The following is a 24,634-nucleotide window of genomic DNA, read 5'->3' as shown; positions in this document are numbered from 1 at the left end:
AATGCATTTAACCGTCTTTGTAACTTATCAAACATGGAAATGTATCTACACTGCAGCAAATTCATTGCTGTAGTACAAATACAGCCAGCATCTGACAATAATCCTATTAAAGTAACAATCTCTGCTCATGCTGCTATCATTCATATCATAGTGAAATTGCATTTAGACAGATTAAAAAAAAAATGAAATAACTGTCATTTACTTTTTCATTTTTTTCTCACCTCTTTTCCATGTGTTCAGGAAAGAGATTGCTTTACTCTTTTAAGGTCATTGAAGATGTCTGGGGTTTGGTTTTTTAGCAACTCCAATTTTCTATACTCTCTGACTAGATATTGTTGTCCTTCACATCCTTAATATGCTCATAATATCTATTTCAGGGAAATCCCCTTTGACATCTTAAGAAATTAGGATGGATTGTGCTGCTTGGATGCAATCCGAATTTCCTTCCTGTAGCAGGGCTTGCTTTCAAGCTAATGAATTAAGACCATGGTGGCTCTACTCCAGATTGAAAGAGCTGCCCAGGAGCAATGTGGACAAGATCCAGTCATGTCTATAAGAGAGTCCTTATGTGTATCTACCCAAAGCATTGAATTGTTGCCTCTAGCTTGAAGTCATGGCCAAAATGAGATCAGCAGAAACAGTGCTTTGTCTGATTTCCTTTCAGCATGACAGAATTCAGCAGAAGTTTTGCAGGAAAGTACCTGAAGTACCTTGTAAGAATTGGATAGTTATGACCTCAGGGATCCTGGAAAGCATCAACAACCATGGAATTTCTTTAGTATCACCAGTATCTGGTAATAGTTCATGAGAGGCACAAAGTGTGAGGCTCATAAAGCAGACATCTCCAAACCACTCTTAACATCCTTACAGTCAATGGAGAGAAACAGACACTTCCAAGATGTGATTCATCCAAGCCTTATGAGTTGTGCTGTATTTTTCCTTCAGCAATTACCATGGAAGCCTACAGTAACTACCTGAGATGTAGGCATCCAGAGTTGTATGGGATGAATTCCAAACACAATGAATAGGCTGCTCGAGAGTAATAGTTTTATTTATACTACAAAGTATTCTGTGCTTGTTCAGGGTGCAGGAAGCTTTCATCTGATGTATGCTCACTGCCAAAATGGATAGTCTTATCTTTGGCTATGCAGTCTCTCCCACTCCCTTATGTGGGGGAGAAGTGTTGATGTGGCCATGTGGTAAATTGCATAAACTGAAAACAAATTCATTTCAAGGCTTCATATGCTGGTAAATCTACCATATCCTTAGTCACCTTGTTCAGTGGTTCGTTTCTCTTTTGCAAGCTAGGTCATGCTTTATTTGTTGAAATCCATGTCACTGATTTCTAATCAGCCTTTGCTTGCTAGATTATGGCACTAGCTGTTGTCAGCTAGTTTTCAGAGATTTTTTCTACACTCTCTATTTTCAAAAATCAAAGCCAACAATGTCATGGTGAGGCATTGTCTTTAAATGGACTGGAAGAAAATAGTCAATGCCACTTTGCCATCTGATGCTCAGCAGGGGGTCTACTCTCGTTTCTGATCAAACAAAAATTCTGCTTAGGTTTAGAGATCTGAAAGGGTCAGTCCATAAATCATCTGCCTCCGTTAATTCTTTTCCAACTAGTGCAGGAGAGTATTTACCCACAGACACCTGAAGGCAGAGAGGTTCTGTGTGTTCGTTTTTTTTTTAAGTAAAGCGTCATTGTCTCATTAAGTGGAGAGTAATTGACATTATTCTCCATGTATTGTTACTTGTGAATGAGACTTGCAAAGTCCATTCAGAAGCAAGTTGTCTCTAAATACACAGATTGAGAAGGCTAATGAAATGTGCCTTGCTTTGGAAAATGTCAGGTTTTTTGAGTTAAGAGTTTTGTAGCAGTATGAATCTTGATAAATGATCCCTGTCTCTGCCACATGGAGACAAAAGGAGCATTATTCCATATACAATGGGGCTGCAAGTGCTGCAGGAGCTACAGAATATTTGGGCTCATGCCAAAAGATGTGTCTTGCCCCAAACACAAAGCCAGTATCTCCTGCTCTTCTGGTAATTTAGGGCCTTAGAGTCTAGACACTTGACATTGACATTCAGGTTAGGTTATGAATTATTACTGCTTGATGGATATAGGGAGGCTTGTTGGAGGAGGGTTGGTGGAAGCTTGCTCTAGACATGAAAATTTCACTTTAGTGAAGAAGACAGAGAACTAGGACAAGGAGGGAATCGATTGCAGGGTTATGGGTGTTCCTTCCACAGCCTTGTGAAAGAATCCTGAGTGAGCTTTTAAGATACCCCTGAGCTTCCTACCCTCTGATAAGTTTGGGTGACCCAGTCACCCACACAGCAAAGTCACCTACACTTCCTATTGACATCTGGATGCTTAAAGACAAGCTGAAACCTGTGATGAGAAGGCTCCAGGAAATGAGAGGTGGAGGTAAGTGTGTAGCAGATTGACCAATTGTCACCCAAGTCCTAGAAGGAAAGCAGATTTTGGGGTCTTTGCTCAGAGCCAGTTGTTTATGAGCAGCATGCACTGCACAGTGTAGTTCAGAGAACAGGGCATCAGGCATCCATAGAAGCTGACACCAAATCCCTACAAGAACTCTCATAAATTTGCTTATTCTCTTTCTCAGCCACCTTTCTCCTCTGATAAGAGTTACATTTATATTCCTTAGCACACTGTCTGGAGGGTTACTCTGTGCTTATTTTGGGAAGTGCTTGGAAAGCCACCAACATAAGGAGCTAGGAAGTGAAAAAGTACAATTCAAAACTGAAATGCCTAAACATGATCTTCAGATGTCAAGCTGCCTAAGGGAAACAAGAGTTCACCTCAGCTCCATTTAGAATGATATTGGATAGAGGGAATTTTATTCTTTCAAATGTATGTGCATTTATAATGCATAAAAATGTAGTTAAATGCAGGCCGCTGTGTGACTGCAGTGAATATTAAACATAAACGGGTTGCTTCACATCTGGAGGGAAAGCAAATCAGCATTGCTTCTCCATGGGGTGAAACTGAAATGTGACCCTTGCAATCCTGTTACTAGGCCAAGGAGAAATAAAATAGAGAGTTGAGAACCAGGATGAGGTAAAATATGCTATTAAACTATCAGATGAAATAGCAACAGAAGAGAAGAAATGCGGCTATGGGAGGAGAAAAAGCAATTGTTGTCTTTTGGACAGGATTGAGGGTTTTTTTGTGTGATGGCCTAATGCAAACTTTTAGGATGTGGTATATCTCTGTAAGTAAAACACTAAAATGGGAGGAAGTTTCTATGATTTTCCACACTTTCCACCAGTTTTTCCCTCTGTTTTCTCTGACAGTTTGTGTGCTTTGTTACTTCAGATAAGGGATCATTAGACGTAGTGAAAGGCTCTTCTATGAGCTGGTATGGTAAGACCCTAATCCAACCTAGCACATCAAATTGGGAAAATATAACTTCCTTATATGAAGAACATTAAGGTTTCACAACCAGGTAGGAAATGCCTGTATACAGGTGCATTTATTATAACCACAGCCTGCATGGTCCTTTTCCAGCTTTTTGCTTTTCCCCCCAACCTTCCTGGGAATACTGTCATATTTAGCAGATAGCATGAATGTATTCAGTGAATAGGTCACAGTGCAGTGTTAGAGACCCCAGTGTCAGCTCTCATTAGCTGATGACTAATTCTGCTTCCAGTGGAAGGAATAATGTAACTGGGTGAATCTATTTAATCCTTCTTTGATTTTCCTCTTTCAGCTTGTGAAGCTTTCCTTTGTATGGTACACTGTTTCCAAAGACTGAGTTCTCCATCAAGCATATTCATTTATTTAGGATTTTTTTTTTTTTGCGATTTTTGACAATGTATATTCAAGCTCCCTGCCTAGAAATTTGAAGATAGTTTATTTAGAAAAGCAAAACTGACATCTACCTCTTAGATTGAGAAGAGGGAAACACCAAAATAAATGCAAAAGGTGCTTCTGAAGCTGTCCATACATGTACTTAACTCTCCGTTTGCTGATCCTTATTTATTGTCATGAGGTGCTAATCTCCAGTTGCTCATTATCTTTGTCTGATTTCAGACAGTTACAATAAAGAACCAGGAAACATTTTCTGTCATCCAGCCCACCAACTGAATTGAACAGTAGCAAATCCAAATAAGGATCTTCACCACAAGCATGATGGCTCCACAAATATCAGGTAAATCTGGGATCACTGTGCTCTGCCTACAGGTGGGTGTTTTACCCTTCTGAAAGTAGAGTGGCTGAGCGGGATTAAAAAGGACCTCAGTATGTGGTGCCAAGAAGCAGGAATATAAATCTTTACATCCAGTGGCTGAAATTAACTTCCAAATGCTCCTCAGAGGAAGTATGAATAATGAATAATCTGCTGGATGGGATTGGACTAATTAAAGTGAACAATTTGTAAGGAAGACAAAGTGGGAAATGTTTACCAAGGAATTCATTCAGAGCCCATAATGCAACCAGTCTTGCTGTCACCCAACACTGTTGCAGTTTGCATGAAACTCTTTTAGGACTCCGGGGTGGCATTGGCCTTTTAATTTTTTCCTGGGGAAAGAAGAGAGGGAGTAGTTTGGAGAGAAGACAAACAGGATTCGGCTGCTGTAGAGCTGTGCTGTGTTTTCCCTTTGAAACTCTCAGCTATTACTTGAAGCTTCAGTCCTGGAAAGTTTGCACTTCTCAAAAATTTGTTTTGAAGGGGTTTTCTATCCTACTGAAGTCATCTTTCCCCTGAGTCAGGCAAACAGCACCATATCTGTGCTTTCTCTCTCATGAAGCTTTTGTCAACAGAACTTAAATGAGCCAGAAGTACCTGTCACAGTTTTGGTGTGGGTTCTACCCCAACACTTGGATGTAGCATAGATAAAACAAGACCCAGGAACATTTCTGGACCTCAGGTTGGCATAGGTGATCCAGGACTCCCAAAATTATTTCTAATTTCTGGGAGGATGATTAGAGACAGTTTCAATTTTAGACACAGTCATCCCATTTCTGCAGGGCAAGAGAGTTCAGTAGTGTTGTTATAAAAGTTGTTTGATGCTGCCTGGCTTCAGTTCCACATAAGGGGTATGTTAATTTAATACTATAGGTATTGCAACAGTGTCCACTCTTCTGCTCTTTCATGCTGTGAATGAGATTGCAGATCATTTGCTTTATTCATTTTGTTACCCATCGCATTGAAACTTCTGCTGCCCAGTTCTTCTTCATGCATCTAATTTACAAGTTTGAATCCCACTTTGTGATTGGTCTCTCATTTGAGGTGGTCAAGAAAACACCCAAATGTGACAGTTCTCTGTCTTCCATGGTAGCAAATTTTAAATTCAGCCCTAGTGCAGTCTAAAATGTTCAGCCATGCTGTATCCGAGCTACCTACTGGATCCACAGAAATCACTATAGAGACTGAAAATCTCCTGCTTTTGCTTAACGATTGGAGTGAGAAGCATCTTTTCGGATATAGAACAGCATCTATAGCTATCAGTGCATTATGATATTTGTCACTGAGCACTTCTGGTGAAAAGTATCTTCTCTTAGAACTAGACTTTTGAATGTTCTTCAATCACCTTTACTTTTGAACAACTGGCATTCCTTCTTTTTGCTAGGAATGGGCTATTTCTTGGGCACTGGTCACAATTTCTGGGTCAGCTAATAATCCTTTTTTATTCCCTACCTAAATGTTGTGAATTACAGAATTGTTGAGTTGGAAAATGTTAGCTTCATTTAGTTATTGTTAAGTTTTGCTGAGAAAGGAGATGGCTAGTTCATATGCTGGGTGCATTTTCAGAAACAAAATGTATTTAATTGAGCTATTTTTTTTCCTGCAAGTTCACAAAGTTTCCTTAGAATGGTCTCCAATTAAGCAAGTGAATCTGATATGAAGTAATAGAGACTGACCCAGATGTCTTGTGCTACTGGAATGAGCTGCTGTGGATGGTGAAAGGGATCAAAGTTCCTCCTGAAGTGTAATCACACCACATAAAATAGAAGATGCATATGCTGGGATCTCTCTAGAAGTTCCTCAGGAGGGTGGATTAGGGAATATAGTTAACTAATTCAAGCAATGAAATGTAAATACCTTCTACTAGAAATAGCAACGGTTGTAAGATGAAGAACATTTAATGTGCTTTTTTAAGGCAAGCACTTCCCAAGACGGTTACTTTTCCAGGGTGTCTCCATTTTTTAATCCACTTTGTTGCCCTCCAGATATCTCAGAAGCACCTAGCCTCTATAGCCAGAATCAACAGAATATGTAAACTCTGACACCTCACAGCGTCAGACCCCTGGCTGTGACTCACCTCACCTAACTTGAGCTGTGTATGGTGTGAACATCTCTACCTATGTTAGTTATTATACTTTCTTCACAGTCAGTGGAGAGCAAGAAATGCACATCGGGAACCCAATCCATCTGACTTCTTCTAAATGTCTATTTTATGTGGAGATAAATTGCACACAGTTCCTCTCTTCTCACTCTGAAAGGGCTTAAGGTAATTAGTTCAGATTCAGGAGTCCACTTTGTAGATAACAATTTTCAGACAGATACAGCTTATGTATCACTATCATGCTGATCACCCAGAATTAGTGACTGATATTAGCTCCCCTATTTCTCACCCCATTTCTAAGCTTTCACACTGAATAACCTTAATACAAAGCAGTCTCCAGTTTTCTGAGTCAAGAAAGGGAGTTTCTAGAAAGGTTGTTTATGTATAAATTTCTAAGGCAACCTGAAGGAAATAAGTTAGTACCCACTTCTCCTCCTAAAAGCCCTATTATGTAACAACAGAAAGCCCTGTAGATTATAGTTGTGACAGATTCTGTAGGAGCCCAGTTACACTGATGAATGCAGTAAACCCACAAATAATTGCTAATGCATATTTGCTGGCTAGTAGTATGTGTGCCTTGGCATTTCTGAGCTGCTTTGGGATGTTTCTATGGATGTAAATTGTTGGCAAGGAAGATTTAGTTCTGGTATTGTGAACAGGTGGGTTGTGAGGTGTGGATCTCCCTCATCATGGTTATCAGTTAAATGCCCAGTAAGCCTCTGAAGTCAGGAAGAGCTCTTTGACACTGGTTATCCAACCAAACTCAGCATCCTAAAACAGATGTCATCAATAGATTAGGTGAGATGCACACTAAAAAAGCTAGTTTCCCTACACCAAGAGAACTGACTTTCTTAACTTCAGGACACAAAAGTTTTCACATGTCTCTATATTCGATGTGGTCTGAACAATCCATTTGTCACAGGACCACCCTTTTTTCAGAAAACAGTAACTTTTCCTTCTTTCCCTGACACAAGCCTACTAAAGTTTTGTTTAGTTGATCTCAGGCTTACATTATATACCAGTAACCTCTGGTATAATGCAGTTTGTGCAAGTTCATATGTATTTTCCTTGCAGTCACCTAATAAAGCAAAGAAACATGAGCCAAATAGCTCTTGTTTCCTTGAGTTCTTATGCCATGAGATCCTCCTTAGCAGTAGGCCATGTCAAACATACATTCAATACATGTTTTATTCTGGCAGTCCTTTTGGAAAGCAAAAGTGCTCACTTCTGTATTTCCAGCATTGGTTGCTTGGGCAAGAATTGGAAGATAGTAATGCATTGCATCACTTTGCTGCAGAAGGCCATTCTGGGCTATTGCAGGCAGACATAAAACAATGCAGACTGGAACTGGTTTATCATGGCTCCATCTTTTGGCTATGAAGCACCTCTTCTAGAAAACAAAAAGCTTTCAAAAATGCTTCACATTTTCCTTCATTTGAGTGCCTGTTTCAATTATTTGAGCTTACCAGCAGCTAAGATTGGCTCAAAAATCTGTTGCTGGAAGGTTTGCTTTAGCTCTCTTCTGCCCCTGCAGCTTTCTTTTCCCATGGGCAGGGGGAATTTCCGCTTCATTTCCTGTCTGCTTTCACCACCAGTTACGAGGTCTGCAGATTTGATTGGAACAGCAAGTTCCTGAAACTACCTTAGAACAATATAAAGCTTGTCCCATGCTTAGAGCTGCTAAAGGAACCTCTGTAATTTTCTGGAGGCAGCAGCCTCTGTGGCATCCTTTGTATTGCCAGGTGCGATCACATCACTGGTATATCTTACCCAGCACTTTTTTGGAGGGATCTATTTTTCTTAGTAAAACCAGCAATACAGGAGCTGCAGAAAGGTATAAATATCATGTAACACACAGATTCATTGCCCATTGCTGAATTCCTGTTATATCTCCTGATCTCAGCTTTACTTAGCACATCCAGCTGTCTCTCTGAATATTATTCTTAGCACTGCAGTTCCTCCTTCAGTAACTCTAAAAAACACTTGTGGTCTTTATGAAATGGGATATTTCAGCAGGAGACAGTCTCCCTTGCAAGACATTGCCAATACCTGAACAAGATAAAAGGCACTGCTAGGCTGTTCCTTGAATATCCTGCAGCATCAGGATCTTGAGTGGTTATTGGAGATTTCTGGAAGAGCCAGTGAAGGACATCTCTTTTACCATCATTATGCAGTAAGTTGTGAACAGAGCTTTGAGCTACAGTCCTGTAAATCCCATGCTTCTCCAAGGATGCCCTGCATCTCCCTCTGCATTATGTGTCGCACAGCCCACAGCACAGATGCAGCTGTGGAGAGAGCACGAGGGGGAGCTTGCATTTTGTAGAGGAATGTGCAAATAGCCAAAGACATACACAGGGGGAAGAAAATATTTGTTGCACAAAAAGCCATCCTTCTAATTTATCAAAACATAAAGCTGCCACTTGGAAAGGAAGCAAAATATAATTGTATGTGAGACATGCCATGAGAAAGGTACAAAGAAAGAGTACTGTCATTAACTTCTGCCCATGTTCAATATGAGATGAAATCTCTGCAATCCCATATGTCCCCCAGTCATACTTTCAGCTTTGATTAGTTCCTTGAAAGCAGATCACTTTTCTTTTTTATTTCGCCCTGTAGAAATAGGAATTTGATCTTTAAATTGAATTAAACCAATAGTTTTTTCTTAGATTTTTCAGATGTGGAAAAATATTTAGCAATTGATTATGTAAGCTGGAAAGGTAGAAATCATAGCTCCCTATGTAAAAGTCACTTTTCTGGAGAATTTTTTAATGTGAGGTGTCCTTTCTCTCTTCCAACCCCTCCTGTAGTATTTATGTTAAATGTTGCAGCAGAAAAACTGAAAGCTCACTGATGAGGGCTGAAGAGATTTAAGAGCCATTATATCATTGCAGTAACGGGTGCAGTGAGTGTGTTCTGGGGAAACAAATATAGTACACAAGAGGCAGAAAAGCAGAAAGGTGGTTGGATGAAGTCAATTCAAAGTGAGAAATGCACCTTCATGCCAGGAGAAATAGAAGATGCTGGAAATAACAAGCAATTGGGGAATATGTGGCTTCAGGAAACAGATTTTTCTCTCTAGAGGCCTGGCTGTGCTTTTGCGTATAAAATTGTGTGGGTGTGCTGGTGTCAACATAGAGTCTATGTTAATTGTGGACAGAATTCTGAACTACTATGTAAATAAGAATAGCTGCATTGGAGTCATGAACTCAAGCAAGAACATGTCATTCAACAGCTGATTTAGTATCAGAAGTCATTACTCTGTAGAAGGATTAGGTTAAGTCATTTAAACTCCTAGTGGGCATCTATCTACATCTGAAATCCTGACACCTTCCCTGTTTGTCATTACATTAGCTAAGCCATTAAACATATCAGGGAAATCAGACTGCAGAAATCAAATTCTCTTTGATATGGCTCTTAGCTGTTACCACAGTTTTTACTGAGCTGTGGACAGTAGTTCACACCCAGTGCTGGCCAACCTGAATAAAAAAAGGTTTGTCTCCAGACTTATTCTAGCAATATTCACAGACAGAACATTTTTTCTAAATTTTAAACCATTTTACTCACATCTAGCCAGGTTTTCTTTCCAGTTTAATGCTATAATTGTTATAATTTCATAACCTATAATGCAGCCATATAACATTTATGCTATGTGGCAATAGACAAGAATGATACGGCCTTCTCAAGAGTTAGCACGAAGCATGCAACCTCTAGGCAAAAGCTTAAGGTGTGACAGCTCTTCTCACTGAAGTCTGCCACGTTCAGAAACAACTTCAACTACACCCATTCATAACTTGGTCCCTCCCATAGTTGTCAGCAGTGCCATGTTCTTTAAGGTGTAGTAAGGTGAGATAAACAGAATTTATCTCAGTGACACCAAATAAAAGCAGCGCTGCTCTGTGGTCTCTCTGCTTATCTGCCCTGGCTTTGATACTTGCCTGACCTTTGGTGAATTGATTCTGCTCAACAGGAGATCAGAAAGGCCACAACCAGTGAAGAGTAAGGTGTTTCTGACTGCTGTGAGAATTAAATCGGTTCAGCAGGGGCTACAGGGAAAGGGAAAGAATCATGAGAAGGAGGAGGACAAGAAAGAAGACCACTCTCTTCCATGGTAACAAACTCTCAGTTTAAAGCAGCTCACCACACCTTTAATTCCTACAGCTTGAAAGGGAACACCGAGTATTCCAGGTGACTTCAGAGGGAGATGGGCTCACACATCAGAGAGTAGTAGTGTGTGATGTGAAGGCAGGTCTATATCTACTCATCAGTTCTAACAAGTGCCCTTTCCTTTTTCTTCACCACTTCTTGTTTCTTAGAAAAGCAGATCCTCCAGGGCCATATCTACAACTCAGAAAACAAGCTGGATGCCAATCTAACTGAACACCTTTCCCCACTCCCTCCATGGCTCACCTCAGATAACTGGTGCTGACCAGTGTTAACTCATTGAAAATGGCTCGTAAGAACTCATTCAGTTGCACCCTTCATTACAGTTGCAAGAAAATTGTTTCTGTTCCCTTAATAATGTTTGGGTTAATGCATTCTTCCCTTAAATCTGTGCTTTCTTTTTTTCTTACACTGTTTTAGTCTTGAAGGACCTGGTGGTTATTTTTCTGCTCTACTAGGGACTGCATAGTAAATCTATTTCTTTACGTCCCCTTTTTCTGGAGTCTTGTTATGTTAGAAATTAATCATTAGTTTATTTTAAAATTGAAGGGTTTGGAGCTTTTCACTTTTAAGGAATTTGATTTTTTATGCATCAGAGCCCTGCTTGAACAGAGAGAAACCTCTAAACTGATTTCAAAATCATCACATTGTCCATTTTGTTGTTTTTTAGGATGTGTGCAAGGTTTCTAATAGTTTTTGAATTACTGGGGTAGGCAGTAAAAGCCTGTATTTGTCTTTAGCATCCCAGCTTTTCTATCTACCAGTTAGCTGCACAGTGCTCTTGTGCACAGACCAGGTGGAAGTGTCCCACATCTCTCTTTAAAGCAAAGAGAAAGGGGGACAAAACTGTATACAAACACAAGCACACACAGACACACACACTTCTGTTATTCAAGCTAGAATGGCAGCTAGACCTGCACAATGACAGCTCTAGTATGGTGATAATCCAGTTAGCAGGGATTTTACAAGACTTTTAAATATTGATAAGAAAAACATCCCTGCTTCCTTTAGCTACTTAAGTCAGCAGATACTGAACACCTTGTTAAACATGTAATTACCAATAAGTAACATGTAATTCCACTGCTCTTAAAAATCCCCACAAGGTACATTATGCAACAAGGATGGATTTTTTATTTCTTTTTCTTTTTTTTTTCTATTCCATTTCCCTACTTTCCCTTTTCCTCCCACTTTCCAAATGCTGAAGCAATTTTGTTGCACACGAAAACTTCATCTTCTTTCCTTTGTAGTAATTTCCCAAGTTCTAATATATTTTCCCACACACATATATATTTGATTAAAAAAAAAAAAGAAGACATCTTCTGTTGTCTAACAGGAGGAAGAGAACAGGTGAATCTTGCTGGGGGGGGGGAGTCCTTTGCGTCACATCTATAAATATCTACTGGTATTTCTGAGTCTTCGCTGATTTATATTAGCTGATGATCTGGCTAGCTGGAATACATGGAGAGGCATCTATGCCTGATTTAACTAACAATTTAGGTATTTCCTATTCCATCAATTAACAAAGACCTCATTCCAGGCATAGTCTTTCTTAAGAGTCGTTAAAAAAATAAACCTTGAAACTCATGGAGAATCACCTTTAATACCAGAAGCTATCTATGGCTCAGCTACTAAAATTCATCAGAAATATGTTTTTCCACCTCATGTAGGTTTCTTTTAAAATGGGTGAATAAAGCTTTATATTCCTATTGCTTCCTGAGCCTAGGATTTGGTGATTTCAAGAGACTGTTCATCCATCTGAGCCAAGAGGCACATACGTTTCTGCTCCAAAAACATGAAGAAAAAAGAATGAAATAACTCTCACTGCAGTTGCTAGGTATGGCATGATGGTGAGGGAAGCAGTGCATAACTGATGGAAAAAAAGTGAGATGTTCCCTTGTACCATATGAGGAGTAACAGCTGATCTGTGCACTATGAGCACAAATTAAAAACAGCTTTTTAGTCAATTGCTTACCCAAATGAGGATAGCAGTCTATAAAGAGAATTTGTTACCCTCTCCATTCCTCTAGCCTTTTTTGAGGGTTCATCAGGGATGAGCAGGGGACTCTGAATTAGCCTTTTCTTGATTTCCATTTACTGCCCACTTTCTAACAAAAATGTATCCTCATCCCATCCTGGTTTGGAGAGCTACAAGCAGGGGAGGGCACTGCTTTCTGTGCACGAGCAGAAGGAACTCTCCCATGGGAGACTGCACGCTCCTTGCTGCAGAGCTGGGGCTCCCAGTGAGCTGCAGGAAGGGCAAAAGCACAGGAACAGCACAACAGTGCCCAGGAGTCAGACTTGGGAATAAAGCACTTGACTGACTGCATTACAAGCCATTGCTGAGCTTTGTCCCTAGCAGGGAACATGGCCCTTGGTATTAATGAACTCTTGGGCTTTTAACAGTCCAAGCAGCTATTCAGGCAACACCAAGCAGCCAGGTGTAACCAGATGGCTTGCTGTCTGAAGCAAAAGCTTTGGGAGACTTGTACGTTTAAGAAGAAGCAAATAGAACCATTGAAAAATCAGAATCATACATGTTTACTTTAGAAACAGGCTGAATTTCTAAAAGGAATATGGGCTTCAGGAAAGAGTTCACATTGCAATCCACCTCCTGTATCACCTTTCAGACAGTCACACTCCAAATGTTTCTCACACTGACAGACCAAGGTTGCTTCTTATAATGGAAGTACTTGGGTACTCCTCTCTAGATCATCATCATGTTTAGGTCCTACACAAATGCATGGAAAAGCAGAAATCCAAGAGTCTAAATAAAAACACAGATGGGAAGGGGTGGTTTGTAAAGTGACTTTTGTAGTGTGGCACATGACAGTCATTAAAAGATCAGATTTCTGAATCCCAACCTGGCATCTTGGCTAGTGGCACGGACTCATATTATCTGCCTCTCATTCTGTTGTCACTGTAAATACTTACTCCAAATGTGACTCACAAAATGTTATACTTTTTTTTTTCCTAGTAAATATGAGAAACCTGTCTTCTGTAGGGTCACATCTTTACTGGTGTCCATATGCACTGACAGTTTCACACTTTCAGGGGTCATCCATAAGAAAATAACCACTGGGGCTATCTCTAACATGGCACAATACTGGCAGTCCTAGGATGCACCACAATACAACTTCAGCCTTCAATCCAGACTGGAAAAAGCAATTGCTTTTAGGTTGAAACTCAGTGCTACCCTCCCAGGGGCTGTGTCGCAACACACACACACATGCACACAGTGCACAAACTTTCCAACTGAATCAGCTCCTCTGGAGGTGCAAGCCAGAGCTGCTGCCCTGACAGCAGCAACAGATTCCTCATTTCCCCATTTGTGGGCTCTCTGGAGAGTCTCTGCTGAATTCACCCCAAGCAGATATAATCCCATCTCCAACAAGGGCCCAAACTCCATTTGCTGGATATGACTGACCCATGCGGCAAAGTTAACATGTTCTGCAGTTGAACAATATGGTGTTCAGAGCCATGCATAAACACTTTACTGCTGGCTATTAAATTTTATTGCTCTCTCTAATATGCTTTGAGATAACTAAACTCGTGCTTGAAAGAGGCATTTAAACTGTTTTAACAGTATCTACTTCACATAATCTGCTTTATGGCAGCATCTTATAGTTTTACCCATTCTAAATGTGTTTGTTGTTGGTTTTTAATCAAGGGATTTGTACTATGACCTTTGAGCAAAGGAAGCCCCTGCTAGAAGACAGCTGGCAATGCAGTGTGCAATATAATCTATGGAGATTAAATTTGTTTCTTTCTAGTTAAAACAGATGACTGGGAGGCTTGTGGATCCACTGGGATTCTGGTGGATTGAATTCCTTTTTATTTTAAAAGGCGAACAGAAACTGAGAAATAATAGACATAATTTTTGCTCAGTGGATTAAACCCTTCCCTGAATCACTTGGGTGGCCTGGATAAGAGAAAATACACTGGTATTCTTGTGCCAGTCCTTGTGCCAGTCCTTCCCCTTCCAGGGAAAGGGGCTGGAAAGAGGTGTGGATGTGCATGGTGAGGGACAATACCTTTGTTCAGATAAATTGCCCTTCTTCTAGGTGTCATGGGGTTCAGTATAATCCTTCCTCACAGACAACTGTGTTACTCTGAAAGGTTAATAACTACAAAGATAACTCAAGCTTCCGCTGTACTACCTGCCACTGGGGCTCACAACTTTTCAGTGAAAACAGAGCTAGAAATGTGTCCAGTAGACCCAGAGTTTGTCAGGGCACAGATAGTGAGTCTGCAGCTCTTTGCTGCAGGGGAGGAAGGAGAAAGGGAGGTTTTCTGGGTGCCTTTGTGGTATGAAGTCTTTGGGACACAGGTATCCTAACTGTTGTAGAGTGAAACCCTCTTTTAGGATACTTTCTATAGAAAGTACCAGCTGGTGCAAATGGCCCAGACTGGTCTAGTAAGGCATGCAGGATGTTCACCGGGGAGCTAGCAAAGACATGGCTATAATTCTGACAGGCAAAGAACTGAATGTGTCCTTCACTGTAGCAAGGACTAGAGAGGAGGAAACAGGCACCCCACAGACACTGTGGTCCACACCATCATTTAAAAAATAGCAGTGACCAGATCTGGCTTCAGTAACTAGCCTGTGTTCGCATCCATGAGGCCCATAGGTAGAAGAAAACTGTTCAGGTTCGGGTGTAGGACCAAACCCAAGTTTTCAGCCCTGGAAATACTGAGCTACATATAGGCGTCTGAGATACTGAGATATGTAGAAGTGTCTGCCTGTGTGCAAGCAACTTGCAAACTGAAACCAGAGTTTCAGCTCTTCCTGGATTAACATAGAGCTAATCTCGATTTTTTGATATAAGTACCTGAAATGAAACTTAGTCTTTAGTCAGAAAAAAGGTACTTGATCTTTTTGTTTGCTTGTTTGTAACAGCAGGCAGAAAATCATCATTTGACTCTATCCACATCAACCCTGAGGCTACCCCAGAGCCAGATTGAGCTGGGCAGATCAGTTGTGGATCAACAGTTTGGTGGGATGTTTCACCTGAGTGAGCACACAGTGACAGCTTCACCAAATGCTGTTGCATTGTGTGACAAATACAGTCCCATAATTATGATTATCTTCATGCCAGCTGCAGGATAAGGGCACACAGGACACTTTGCATCGCTCAGCTGACCCAGAGGCCTGTTCAGCTAAGCAGACTAATGTGTGCCAGAAGCATATGCTGTATAGGGTTTAGCAAACACACCAGACAGATCACTTGGGTACCTAAAAACTTATCTCTGCACACACCTTCCAGTTAATTAAGCTACTTTTATTGATAAATCACTGAGCTGTCTTTGAAACAAATTAGGCAATGCTTTCTCTCCAGCATAATGCAGGGTACCATTGTCAGTGGAGACATATCAAGAGGTTGCATAAAAGGTTCCTGCATCTCAAGAGCTTCAGGACTGTTTCTGCACCTTATGCTTATGCCTGAAGCTTCCTTTCATGCTCCACATGACAGGAACATGGCATGGCTATTCTGAAAGCATTTGCACCAGTCTCTCTTCAGAAGGTCCTTTTGCTGCGATGAGAAGCACTCTGGTGTTTTATTTTTCAGGAGAGCTCAGAGCTGCCTGAGAGAGATTTCTGTTGAACCTCCAAGGAAAACTAAACCTGCCCTTTCAGTGACTGCCTCTTGCCTGAACATTAACTTTACCTTGCAAAGCACAAGGCAGACCTGAGCTGCTGGGTAAACCAGGGAAACTTTCCCGGGCTGTCCTTGGGGTGCATACTATATGGGTAGCTTTTTCCTTTTGGACCATTTCTATAGAACCCAGAAACCCATGAGAAATAAAATAATGGCCATGTATCCCCTTCCTTCCTTTCATTAGTTTGCCAAAGCCACATGAATTAAAGAACACTAACAAAAAAGTACATAGGTGAAAATCTACCGGCACACACACATACAACACAGATAGAAAAAAGAGGTTTCCTGCTTGCCAAGATGAGAAACATGCTTGGGATGATAAGGATGACTGCAAGCTGCAGAATATGGTGGCTGTACTATGGAGTTTGTAATTGTAAGTGGCCTTTCCATTTCGGGTGTCACTGTGCTAAATTAAAAACCTACAAGAAAGCATTTAATTTAGGTTAATGGGATGTTTGAATGTTAAATGGGTAAAGGAAAATGATTGTTTTTTCTTTCAAAGAGGAATTGGATCCACTAATATCCCAGGCTGTATTCCTAGAAGGTGTAAATCAGTGTTAAACACCATATTTCAAGGGAGCCTGCTTGGTTTTTCCCTAGACAAAAGAGTCTGTCCCATTTTACTTTTTCATGTGCATATCTGTGAACCATGTGCTTAGGTTAAGTTTATTCTGCCTGTCTTTTTTTTTTTTTTTTAACCTCTCATTTTAAGGTTTAATGATGAAATTATATCATTCCTTTCTTTCTCTGTTCATTTCCAGGCCATTAACGATATCCTCCTGCTTTTCAGGTTCTACAAGCAGAAGGAAAAACTTCCTTTATGCATAGGGGATATGGGGATGATACCCTGATATCAGGGGGAGGGGATGCTGGGAGAGCATGGTTTGGAATTACAACATTTAGAGCTATGCTTTAGTAAAAATTTAGGAGGAAAATGTCTTTCAGCAGAGCTTTTTTTTGAAAATTTACATTTGAAATATTTGGTGGACAGTTAGTCTCCACAGCATGAAAAATATGCAGTGGGAAAATGTTCCTACTGCTTAAAATCAAAATCATATTTTTTTCATCAAGGAAATACTTTGTTCCATCTCAGAAAGCAAAAAGCACTGCCTTTATGCTCAGAGGAGGCATGTTTTAAATTTTAAATTTTTGGGGAAGGGGAAGTCTTCACTGCAATAAAGCAGAGATATTGTTTCAAATGATCTTTAAATCACTGCCCCTACACACCACACTGCCAGGCAGGCTTGTTAGCTCAACGCCGCTGTATTTCACATCTAAGACACAGCAACATGATAGCTCTTGTCCTGCTTTGGGCTGAATAATTTTTGTTAAAAGACTATAATAGTTTCAGGATCTTTTTTTGCTGAAGATATTTCCACATCACAAAAATTATCAACGCATACAGATATTAAGTGATTCTTGTGGACAAGCTCAACAGAGGGAGCAAGGACTGAATAGGCCAAGATTATTGAAGAAACCTAGAAATAAACGTAGTCTGGAACACTTACTTGTAATGAAGGACCTTCCAGGTCAATATTGTGGTATAAGGTTGAGGTGGGTTTAGCTTGCAGTCCTTTAAATTCTTTGTGATGAGTCCTTCAAAGCCTAGCTCACCAGGCATGTAGACAATTCTGTAGACTTCACAGGGAAAAAGGAAATAAAGTCTTTTTATAAGCCCTTCTACTTGGTTTATGTTACTAATGATCATTTGAAGCTCTTCCTGTCCCTGAATTTTGGCCACCCATGACCAGCTTACAGTGTAAGATTTCTTTTTCATATGTCAGATCAACTTTGTATTGTAATGTAAATAGCAGAAGAGGCATCATTTTAGTTTCCAGTTTCATTTAATTGGTCGCCATTTGTATTTACAAGACAAATAGTCTCCAACATCAAAGCTGATCATGGTTTCTAACATCAAAGCTGATTATAGAATCATAAAATGATTAGGGTTGGAAGGGACCTTAAAGGCCATAATCTCATCTGCCATATCATGCTATGGGTGCATAATAAAGAAATCAATCTGTTATTTCTCTCAGTACCACTGGGAAAGCAATGGGGAAACTTTTTCTTCTTCTACTTTGTTTTTTCACCATTACGTTTCACTACCTGGTTTAACTTGTCTGCTCTCTTTAGTCTGAATTTACACCCCTTCTACACCCTTGTGTCCTCCATGCTCCCATATAACAGCTGAATTTTATGTTTCACTAATACAAAACCAACATGAAAAGCTAATCTCAGTTTTAGGACGTTGTGTGCTAATTATATTTTAAGGGATGTCTTTGAACATGAATCTCTTCTGCCTAACTCACAATCTGTTCTGAAGATGTCCTCTCTCCAGAGCTTGCAATGAGATAAATTGTAAACGTGTGTCAGCAAGCAGACTGAGAATCATTCACTCTTTATTACTGATCAACATCCTGCAGAGAGAAAAAAATTATCTACAGCCTTGTTGTCTAAGAATAGGCAAAGCCCCTGATGCAAGGAATGATGCTAATTCAAACTAAACCCACCTGAGAGCATGACTTGCCTTTTCTTCTATTTTTATTATTAAAAAAAAAAAATTTACAATGAAAAATTAAAGCCATAAAATTAAAAAAACTCTTTAAAATCTGGTATATTTCTCTTAAAAATACACAACAGCAGGTAACTACTTACTGAATCGGCATAAAATGAAAGCCATAGAACAGATCTGGTAGTTTTGATTTAGCTTGAACTGCCCTTCCTAATAGAGCAATATAGCATTGATAATCAAGGGTTTTATCAAAAAAACTGTAACATTTTCCAAGGTTTTCGTTAGTGATTTTCATCTCTGTTTGCATTGTATATAGAAATCTGAAACAAAGAAGAAAGTTTTGGGTTTTTTTTAAGTGAAATATACACTTCAACACAATTTTTGAAGGAAGAATCATTTTGCCTGCACTGCTACCAACTAACTACCCTCATCTCCACTGTGCTAATTTAATTTAGTTGGAGATCTAGCCCATTGCCTTTAAAAACATCCAAAGAATTTTCTTCTTGCAGATTTTCCTGTTTTCCAGAAATATTCTTCTTCATTATCCTATTTTAATATGCAATGTATGCAAATGAAACCAGGTTCAGGAAGTCTCCTGGTATGAAATAGTCTGGTAAGGAGAGCATTTGGGAAAAATTGAAAAATCACTTGTCTCATTCTTATTCTTCCCTAGGCAACTGCTGATGGCTGTTGCTGGATACAAAACTCTGACAGCCCTTGATCTGAACAGGTAGAGATCCCTATGTTTTCATTATATTATTAATATGAAATAGCTGCAAAAAAAGATTAATAGTACCTTCTAGGGCCTTGGAAAGGATGAAAACAGTGATGTGTGCCAAATATTTTGCTGCCAATATGTCTACCGATGTTGCATTCACTCCAGTCCAGGATGGAAAAAGGCTTTATGGTAAGATTTCTAGCACTTGCTCCTTTTAGTAGGAAGAGATTTGTAGCCCAGTTGTACATGAGACCTATTTCTAGAATGACAGATTCTGTTTCTGGGGAAAATTTGCAGTCCTTTACAGTATTTGTTTGAACCTCAATATTACTGGAGTACAAATATACATTTACTGAGGGCAGATCATCTTCAGAGTTAGTCTGAACATTGCCTTACTCTGTACAGCAAACACAAGAGAGGTGGCTAAGAGGGACACAAGATGTTTATACAGGGACAGACCTTACCTGGACCATATCTTCATAAAGATATGGTATATCGTATCTGTATTCCATATTCAGACCATGCCGCTTTTTTTTTCTTCTGAAGACATATCCTCACAGTTCTTTTCAGCAACATAGAAGTGACTTTTTTTGAGTGATCACAAGTCATGCACCACCTGAGCAACTCACAGTTGCGTTAGCAGTGTCCTGTGCAGTATCTGGCCTCTCAGGCAGGCTATGATGTGCCATGAGGCATCTGGAGTAAAAGTGCCTTTGTCCTGTTCGCAACACTTATTAGAAAAAGTCATAGGCCCTCCAAAACTTTTGAGTCCAAATGAACCTGTCTAAGGAAACATGCTTGCCTTATCAGTCAATTAGTGAGCTGCCTGATTAAAAAAATAGACCTCTTGCTATTTCTACCAGCCATCACTGCTCACATTCTTCTTTGCTTAACTTTAAGCCTCCCTGTTCTTCTTTAAAGGACTTGCCATGTTCTTATACCTAGAGTGCAGTTTGGATTAATGCATGCACCCAAGGGAGACTGTTGAGAGTGAGATTGCATCTCTCTGTGCAACAGTGAGTGGACAGAGTCTAAAACTGTATTTCTTTAATACAGACCAATGGATAATTCAGTTCTAATTCATATAATCATCCCTGAGAAACTAGCTTTTCACTTTTAAAACATCTTTTTATGTTTTGTTACCTTTTAGGTTAAAATCTAAAGCACAGAGGTAAAGAGACAGAGAAACCTGGTATCCTTAAAATTAATCTCTTTGTTAGAAATAACTTTTTCCCTGGTCTCACTTGACTTCTCTTGTTAGTATCTATTATATTCTTCCTAGCTTTTCTAACCTCAAACCTCCAGACCCACAGAAAAGACCAGGGAATGGCAAGACTGCAGCTATTTATAATACTAATTCATTCCCAGGCTCCACCGCAGAAGTTTTAATCATCAACCATTGTCAGGAATCAAGATCAAAAAGATTTGAGATTTGATTTGTTTGGGTTATAAAGAAGCCCTGAATGCCAAAGTGCTGTCGCTTAAGCTGCAAAGTACAGCCCCTGTGTGAAGTGGAATGAACTGGTATTGCCCTCTCTGATCTGATTTGTAGCCATCACAGCTCTTTAATGTTATTCGATTTGACATCAATTAGCCAGTTTTCACTAGGGAAAAGTCTCTTTTTGCATTTAGTCCAATATCAATGTCATTTTCCTCCTAGAATGTGACAAGGAGCAGACTGCTTCAGCATACTTTGCAACTGACACAAAGAATTGGATAAGGAGGAGAAGAAAGGCTTCACAAAAAGGAAAAGGAAGGGGGTGGGAAGACTGAGAAAACATTTTAACCCCATCTTCCCATTTATGAAGACATATATACAGAGAGAGAGAGAAAGATAGAGACATATGAGACATCCTGCTCAGCATGTATTGTTTATCAGTACACTTGCAAGTATTGCAGCTGCTGTAAGGATGCAGAGCACTTCAGATCCGTGTGTTCTTGGACGATAGCAACTCTGGTAACAAGAGAAGAGCATTTATAGAGCTTTAATCCCAGCTTTGTTTCATCTTTCTGTATTCTGCCTAGGACTTTGCAGAATGCCCAAGGATATATAGAGTTACTGGAACAAACTGCTGGTAAATGTGTTACTTGTACAATATTCTGAACCAACACACAAAAGTAAAATATTCCCAAAAGAAAAGAGACATAGCAAGTGCAAATTTCTAAACATTGAAACTGTAATGATGTATCACAACTGTCGTGTTTCCTACCTGTAGTTGGATGCAGCAACAAGATGGACACTGTACATTAATGAAGGGAGAGTAAAAATACTAAAATGTTCCTCTGTACATGCAAGAGCAGATGCATTTTGATGGAATAAACAGAGGCTTGCAAAACTAGGAGCTGAGACATCTGCAAGTCCCTGTAGGGAGATGCGAAATGGACACTTGAGGGGAGAGCAAAAAATGGGCAACATTGCAGAGGAACGCTTTGTGAGCTCTGGTCTCTTCAGAGAAAGGTATGCAGGATTTCAGAGTGGCTTTGTTTTCTCTCAAAAGGGAGATATACTAGGGAAAAGCTGCCTCAGGGACATCTAACATAATGATTTTTACCTGCATGCCCAGCCAGCTGCAGTATTTCTGGGCTGTACATGCAAGTCACAGCGGGTAATAGTACTCCACAGTTTAGATCCTTCCTCAGGGTGATGAACAAGCTAGTTATTGATCACTGCCTCTTTGCCAATAGCTTGTAGTATAAAATGTTAAAAAAGGGTGGAGGAATACTGTTATATATACTAAACTAGAGTTAAACCTTTTTATTTGCAGTCTCAAAAAAATAGATCTGCCACTGCACAACAACTCTCATTAGGAACGTCAAACAGGCTTAAACTAGGAAACTGCAATGGGCAAAGAGGGCTCCATTGCAGCTTTGGTGGAAAAGAAACCCAAGAATATCAGCCAGATGTAAAGGCATCTTTTGAAGCCAAGGTTGTCAACCTTAAAATGAGCTGCTACTTCTGAATCCTTAAAGCATATCCTATAAACCCACCTAGCTATGGAAGTATCGGTGGCAGTTAAAAAATTCCAGACTATATATTTTTGCCTTTTGGGAAAGAATATTTTGATGTTGGCAAGCACCATTCAAGATTCAGATCTCATCTATAGATTCATAGTGAAGCAGTGTAACATTTCTCTGTTGGAAGAAGGCAATGCCCCAGTCGTGAATGGTGTAAAAGTTTTTGGACAATGATCCACCTCTAAATTATTAATTATATCTTTTTTCCTAAATGACACATTGAGCCATAAGTGTTTCATGGGCTCGCAGGCTACATTTGTGACCATTTCATCCAGAAGACCTCTTCAAATCCTAAAAGTATGAGATCCAACTCCTTTATCAGCACTCAGTAAACACATGAAACTGAATTATTCCATGAGGGAGGTTCAGATAAGCAGTACAAAACTTGTTGGTATCAAACTTTGCATCCCTGTTTTTTCTACAACGATATAGTCTCCATTTTCTTATAACGAAGGAGCTGCAATGCAGAACAAATGCCTACAATGAGATTCCCATAACTGTGAGTCAATGAAAGCACAAAAAGGCTTGCTCTCTTGCCCAGCCCATAAAGGCAGCTTCCCAGCCGTGCTAATTAGAGCTATAGCAACAAGACTGCTTGTTGATTGTAAAACCACAGCCATATAGAACATCTTTGAAAATAACCCCAGATCTTTTCTGGGGATTGTCCACCCCACATACAGCCTAACCTTCTCCTCCATCAAACAATTAATATATGTTATGTTGTATGCAAGGCAACTTGTCAGGATGTATGATGTCATGAATCATATGATGGTCAAGTAAAAGATGGCTAAGGTAATAAGGTGCTTCCTCAGCATGGCAGGTAGGACCTTGAGACCACAACTGAAGGCTGCAGTGAGAGAAGGCAAAGTTTGGGTTAATTTTCCATTTGCCTATAACTCTCTCATGAGAACTCTTCTGACTTGTCCTACTTTCCTTGACATGTCTCAGCAGGGAATGAAAGGCATTGAAGAAATTTCCCCCTGTGCTCTGTACCTGAGCTCTTGCTGATCTCTGAAAACTTGGCAGAGCACATATCTGCCTTAGATGCTGGAGTTCCAAGGCACTGCCTTTTGCCTGAGCTACCACTTCTGTACTGTGAACCCGGGACAAGGACATTTTCCAGTCCAGTAGTTCTGTCCTGAAAGGTCTCAGTGCTGAGAACTCTTGCTAGAATGCTCTCTCTATAGGTTTTGTTTAGGAAGCTGTTAACTCACCCCTTTCCGTTTCTGAAACTGAGATTGAAGGGGGGTAAGTTTGTTTTGGAGAAGAGGCAATAGAATTGTTAATTTGGGCTTATAATTATTCACAGTTAGCTTATTTTTTTCTTTTTCCTCACTTCTTTAGTTATCAGATTCAATTACAAACCCAAATTACCAACCCTAATTTTTACTAAGAGTTATTCAGACATGAAAAAAAATGAAACTGAAGCAGCAGAAGGGTCAGGAAAGGCTGGATAACCTAGCAGGAGCTAAATCAATACCTGATAAAATTCTTCATCTGAAAGTCCATACTAAGCCTTATCCTGCATTTACAAACCTACACAGTTATCAGTAGATTAAAGTCAGTGGATTCTGAAGGAAGCTGCAATCACAGCTCTGACTGCAGGCCATCTTGACAGAGTGTTTAATTCAGAGACAGCTGCAACTCTCCTCTTCCAGCACCACCTCTCCTCTTACCGCTGAAATCCCATTTATGTAAAGTACCAGTTCAGCTGCATTGAAGTAACCGTCTGGTGAATCACGTTGTGCTCTGATCAGTCACTCAAGGAACTGATCCAGATTAAAAATAAACCTTAGAAAAGGGGTAAAGGAAGGAATGGTTATTTAAAACCAGCTAAACTCTGTGATCTAGAGAGACCCTTAAAGGATCACAATGAAGACAGCCATGTGGGAGCAGAAATGCATGGCTAAGGGTGGGAATAAGGTGACAAGGTGGAGCTTAAGTGAAGAACAGGGGGCCTGGGTGCTTAAAGGTGGAAGAGGGGGATAGCTGAAATCAGAACAGCTGCCAAGAGAAATGATTGTGTAACCACAGCCTCTGGGGTGGGCAGACCCATAGACAAGAGGTGTTACAGCTCTCAGTCAGCAGAGCAGACCTTGAAGAAATGATTATTCTTCTGAGTGCGTACACCACTGACCAAACAGAAAAATATCAGTCAGTTTAGGATGATGAAAAAGTTGCAATGTTTCTAACTAGAATCCTCTCGCTAAAGAATAACTCATAGTTTATAAAAGAAGTTTTGTTTTCTGGGATTAT

General features: G+C 40.0%; 1 long non-coding RNA gene across 1 annotated transcript in view; it reads left to right on the top strand.

Annotated features, from left to right (window-relative positions):
- LOC134155121 (uncharacterized) overlaps positions 1-24,634 on the top strand; it is a 52,244-nt gene that overhangs the window by 18,380 nt on the left and 9,230 nt on the right. Inside the window, exon 3 of the long non-coding RNA XR_009961434.1 lies at positions 19,319-19,375. This is a non-coding gene — a long non-coding RNA (uncharacterized LOC134155121). The remainder of the gene's footprint in view (positions 1-19,318; positions 19,376-24,634) is intronic.

This window comes from Pezoporus occidentalis, unplaced genomic scaffold (genome assembly GCF_034315485.1).
Source record: "Pezoporus occidentalis ecotype Australia unplaced genomic scaffold, CSIRO_AGI_Poc_V1 ctg73, whole genome shotgun sequence".
NCBI classification, from domain to species: Eukaryota; Metazoa; Chordata; class Aves; order Psittaciformes; family Psittacidae; genus Pezoporus; species Pezoporus occidentalis.
This window is presented reverse-complemented; position numbering and strand designations above follow the sequence as displayed.